Raw genomic sequence first — 5802 nt, forward strand, 5'->3', positions numbered from 1 at the left:
TATATAATAATTGATAATTTTATATAACAGTTATTGTATTTTTTATTTTAAAAAAAATTTGTATCTGATAGTTTTAAAATAAAGAAAAATAATAACTATAAAAGCAAAGCATTAATCTTCACCTAAAATAACTCTCCAACCAATTCTCCCTTCCCATTTAGACCCAAAAACTTTTACCCCAAAAATTAAAATTTGCAAAAGATCAAAAGTTTTCCCCAAAATTTTAAAACCCATTTAATAAAAACCTAGATATCCTTTCCACTCTTCACATATCCTTCTGGTCCGCCCTTTCTCCATTTTTTCAATTTTTTTGTTTCTAATGTTTTGTTGTATTTTATTTTGTAGGTTTTATATAGCATTTTTCAAGAAGATATGATAAGTTTTCACAATACGAAGTTTTTATTTACTTAGTCATATGTTCTAAATTTTCTATTATGTATTAGTTCAAGAAATGATTAAGCCACAAATAATTAATCATACACAGTTATATTCTATATTTTTGCAAGAGATTATTGTCCTAACTTGAGTCGATGGTATTATAATGGATTGTATATGTTTGTTATGTAAAAGAAATTTCCTGATTAGGTATGAATTTTATAATTGATACTCAAATTTGAGATCTATATCTACAGGTTTTAAGAAGTTCAAAAGTTACAGATTTGCTTACTCCTTTGTTTTTTTTTGTATTATTTTTTATTTGCGAAACATTAATCATAGACAAATATATTTTTTCCCTTCAAGTTTTAAATCATTACGTTCTTGGTGCTAAATGGTTTACCATTATTGATAGGTATATTTATGGAATAAGAGTATACAACTGAAAAATTGAAACCAACGTTGATCAAGCTAAGGTGCAATTGAAGATTGTGGAAGGAGAGATAGGAGAAGACTATGTTGCTTTGAACTCAAACAAGATGATGTATTACAAGAATTGTATATTATGACTATTCTCAAAATTTTAGAATACAATTATATGTAAGTTGAGACTTATTTTGGAATATCAAAAATGTATTCATGGTTACATTTTGTAACTTTTTTGACTAACAAAGCTTGTGGAAAATCCTTTCAAATTTGTAGTAACAAATTGTTGAAACTTATTTTAGCTACATTATAAAAATTCTTGTGATTGATAATGTTTATGTCAGTATTCTTCAATTTTTTGCAATGAATTATAAATATTATGACTAAATATATATGTAATTATAAAAAATAAGGTGATACATTTTCAATTTTCATCGCAAAATTAAAAATATTAGTTATAATTTATGTATATCATGACACATAGTTTGAGATCTTAGCTTTGTGAAAAAAATATTTGTGGCAATGCTCTACTTTTATAGCTATAATTTTTTTAATTGTAGCTCAATACAAGAATCATTGCCACAAGATTAAAAATATAAAATAGCGACATATTTTAAATTTTCATAGCAAAAAAATAAGTCATTTGCAACAATATAAAATTTTCTATAATTTTAATTTGTTTTGGCAAAAGAGTAAAAATATTTCGCTATAAGTATATATTTTGTAGCAAGAATTTTGTACTATTATAGTTACAATAAAATTGTTTTAGTAGCTATAAGTATTAGTCCTTAGCCACATACCACGTAAAGTTTGTAGCTAACTTTTAGGCACCCTACATCTTGTCACGAATGGTACGAAAAATTATTTTGTGGCCAAAGAGCTTACCTACGAAAAATTTCATATTCAACTACAATGTGTTTTGTAGCTTTAAATGCATTTTCTTGTAGTACACATAAATTATTGTATTTCTATATATATCAGTTTATTTGAATTTTTACATACATCTATAGGTAATTGTATCTTTGCATACACACAAAGTTGACATCATGTTTTAAACAACTTTTCTTTATATTGCACTTGCTTTTAAATTATTTTATATTGAAATGAGTCATTTATGTTGAGTTGAGTTGAGCTAGGTAAGTTGTTCATTTTCCTTCATATTCTTTCTAGCCTATGTTGTTTAGCATTCCAACTCGCATGCTCCTACATTCAATGTACTAATGTCAGTTGTCCTGCATCGTATTATGATGCAAACACAGGTAATGAGGATCGACATCCGGCGCACTGTTGATCCAATTGAGCACTCCAAGGTCAATTCGTGAGCCTCCTTGCATTCCGGGGGACTACTTTTGTTGCTTTTCAGTATTTTTCTTTATTCGGATATTTTAGGGTATATCCCCACATCCATCACAGTTGTTTTAGAGACTTCATAGATAGTCAGGCAGTCATATATGAGTCTTTTAGCTTTGTATTTGAAATGTTTTGCTATGAGACTTGAGTAGCCATTTTGGCCAGTTGAATGCTTTCTTTTAAGACATTCTCACTTTATTTCACAAGTTCTTTATATAGACTATTCATGTATTTTAAGTCTTCTACTGAGATAAGTAAGTCAAGCCAGGAGTTCGCTTGAGGCCAACAATGGTCTCCGAGTGCCAGCCACGTTGTGGGGTGTAAGCTCGGGGTGTGACAATTTCCTTATATATTATTATCACCTTTTTCAAGGATTCCTAATAGGGCTTAACGAGTTGTTTAAATGATCGACAGAAACATGGCCAGTCACCCATTCCTCCACATCTGTGCCATACACTTTTTGAATTTTCTTTTGCCTCACTTCTTGTTTTCCACCCTAACTTTTATACTGGTAGTCATTTTTTGGTGCAAGACGACCATCATGATTATAGTTTATTTTATGATCACGACCAGGGCCATGACACGACTGAGGCCACGACCACTATCACGATCAGAGCCACAACATCTTTCTCATTGGTGATAATTAGTCTGATTCACTCCCGGGAGTGGAATAGAACCAATGATTCGACTTTCATAATTTTTCACTAAAGGGTTGTCATGTTGTTCAACAATAAGAAGATGTGAAAGTAATTTAGAATATTTTTTAAAATCCATTTTTTAATATTGGTGCTGCAGGAGCATACTAGAGGCAGGAAGTATGGAGTATGTTTTCTCAAGCTTAGCATATTCAGAGATATTATCTCCGCATAAATTTAATTGTGATATAATTTTATACATGAAAAAAATTGTATTTAGTTATACTTTTAAAGTCTAGTAACCTCAAATTGAACCAATCATTACGTGCCTGTGGAAGATTGACCAACTTCAGGTGGTCATATCCATCTTTCAAATTATTTTACAGTATAAGTTAGTCGTTAATAGTGATGTATTGCATTTTCAACCCCTCATCAAGATAGTGCGTGAAAAATATCATTGCTTTGGCACGATGTTGGCTGGATGCCTGATTATTATTTTTAGCGGTGTCTACCCAACCCATCGTTTCCAGGTGGATTTCAATCCAAGGAATTAAATTCAAGTTTAGAAATATTAGACACTTTTTTAGAAAAATAAAACCCTACCCCTTTTTTACCTATCGATATTAGCTTGAGTTAGCAAAGTCTCGTGCTGATAACATTTTATAAAATAACTAACTAACAAACTAACATTAATAATCTAAATAAAAAAGAAGAACAAACAAATATAGAGCTTAATTTCTTACAACCTCTATATCATTACATTTGTGAATGACTACTTATAGTCAATAAGTGATATACAAACTAACATTTGGCCAGTAAGAAGTTAGCTACTTGGTCAAGTGATTACACTTCAGAATTGGGTGGCCCCACATGACATTCATTTAGCATGACAAGTGATGACAGTTAAATGGGTGGCCCACATGACATCCACCTTAGTTTTATAAAATCTATAAAGATATAAAAAAATTACAAAAATTAGAATATATGTGAGTTTCTGCTATGTTACGTTCGTTTAACATCTTCTTCTTTGTATAGTGGTTTGGAAAGTCAGGTCGTCTACTTCAGGATGAAGAAAACTATTATTCGCCTATTTAAGAATTTTAGCGTCACTTTTTTTATCCATAAATTAGTTTAATTAAAGAAAGAACCATCTCTTTCACTTTTTCTTTCTCACTAACTTTCAGAATTCCTTTTATTAAATTTGGGTTGGGGGATAGCTCAACATGGATTCTATAATTCATCGGGCATGCATTCAGAGATAGATAAAAAAAATCACATTATAAAATTTGTTTTACCTATTTTCATTAGAAAAACAATTTCCTTATATTTAAATAACTATTAGTAAGAACAATATTTTTAAAAATATTTTTGACCGATTAAGTATGAATATTTTCCTCCTTACAGAATAAATCAAAGACACATATTGATGGATGAAGAATTTTTTAACCTGTTACTGTATCTATAACTGTTGATTATTCTTCTTGTCCATTCAAGTAGGCCATGTGATTCATTTTGATCTTCGTCTTTATTTTTTTTGCCAATAATTCTAATGACAAGTGGAGTAGAACATTAATAATTAACAGAAACCATTCTCTTTCATTTTCTCTATGTTTCTTCATGTTATAATTACCACAAAGTTTGTGTTTACTCTTTCAGATCAACATCCATTGTATCTTCTTCTTTTATTGCGAGTGATTCATAATACTTTCCTCGATGGAAGTTTGATGTCTTTCTACGTTTTAGAGGTGAAGACATTTCGGAAAACATTTATGGGTCACTTATATGAATGATTGAAAAACAAGGGAATATTCACCTTTAAAGATGACAAAAAGCTAGAGCACGGTGCATCTATCTCAGATGAACTTGAAAGCTATTGAAGAGTCTCAAGTTGCCCTCGCTTTTTTCTCAGGTGGTTCATGGATGAACTAGTGAAGATTATGGATTCCAAGACTCTATATGGAAAAACAGTCATACCGACTTTATATGATGTGGATCCATCAGAAGTTCGAAACAAAAGGAAAGCATTGTAGAAGCCTTTGCCAAACACGAATCAAAGTATAAGGATGATGTTGATCAGGGAATGCAGAAGGTGAAAAAATGGAGGACTGCACTAAGTGCTGCTAAAGATCTTAAAAGGACATGACATCCGCCAAGGGTGATTATAAAAAGAGGTTGATTTATGTGAAGTACTTACTAATACTGGATATTTTTTTTATTGACATTTAATCTTCCCATTTGTATGGGATTGAATCAGAGAATATTCAACAAATTGTCAACCAAATCTCATCCAAATTGTGCGAGATATCTTTATCTTAATTACAAGATATTTTGGGAATAAATACGCATTTAGAGAAAGTAAAATCCCTCCTTCAGATGGAAATCAATGATGTTCGGATTCTGGGAATGTAGGGAATGGGAGGAGTTGGTAAAATGACAATAGTAAGAGCAATTTTTGATACGCTCTCACCTCAATTTGATGGTGCTTTTTTCCTAGACCATATGAAAGAAAATAAAGAAATGCACTCTCTGCAAAATATTCTTCTCTCTGAATTGCTAAGGAAAAAAGAAGATTTCATTTTAAGAAGGTCTTAGTTGTGCTTGATGACATGAATCACGAAGACCATTTGGATAACCTAGCAGGGTATCTTGATTGGTTCAGCAAGGCAGTATCCAATTTTTCCTTATCTCTTTATTTGGTTATGCAATTTGATGTAATTTTATGACAAGTTTTCTTATATTTTATTTTATTAATGAATTTGATTGAAATGATTAATTTGTTAGTTTTTATATCTCTATTTCTGTCACGACCCAAAACGGGCCGCGAGTGGCACCCACACTTATCCTACTATGTGAGCGAACCAACCAATCTAAACCCCAACATTTCAACCAATAAACAGAATATAATGCGGAAGACTTAAAAATCATTAACAAAATCAATTAATAACTTCTAAAACTAAAACACTTATTATTATTGCCAAAATCTGGAAGTCATCACCACAAGAACATCTATCCTCAA

At 30.9% G+C, this 5802-nt stretch overlaps 2 pseudogenes; both read left to right on the forward strand.

The window, feature by feature from the left end:
* Positions 1 to 3881, forward strand: part of LOC107019495 — a 6839-nt pseudogene extending 2958 nt beyond the window's left edge.
* Positions 3882 to 4500: 619 nt separating this feature from the next.
* LOC114073893 overlaps positions 4501 to 5802 on the forward strand; it is a 19721-nt pseudogene continuing 18419 nt past the window's right edge.

The sequence above is a fragment of the Solanum pennellii genome, chromosome 5 (assembly GCF_001406875.1).
Source record: "Solanum pennellii chromosome 5, SPENNV200".
Classification (NCBI taxonomy): domain Eukaryota; kingdom Viridiplantae; phylum Streptophyta; class Magnoliopsida; order Solanales; family Solanaceae; genus Solanum; species Solanum pennellii.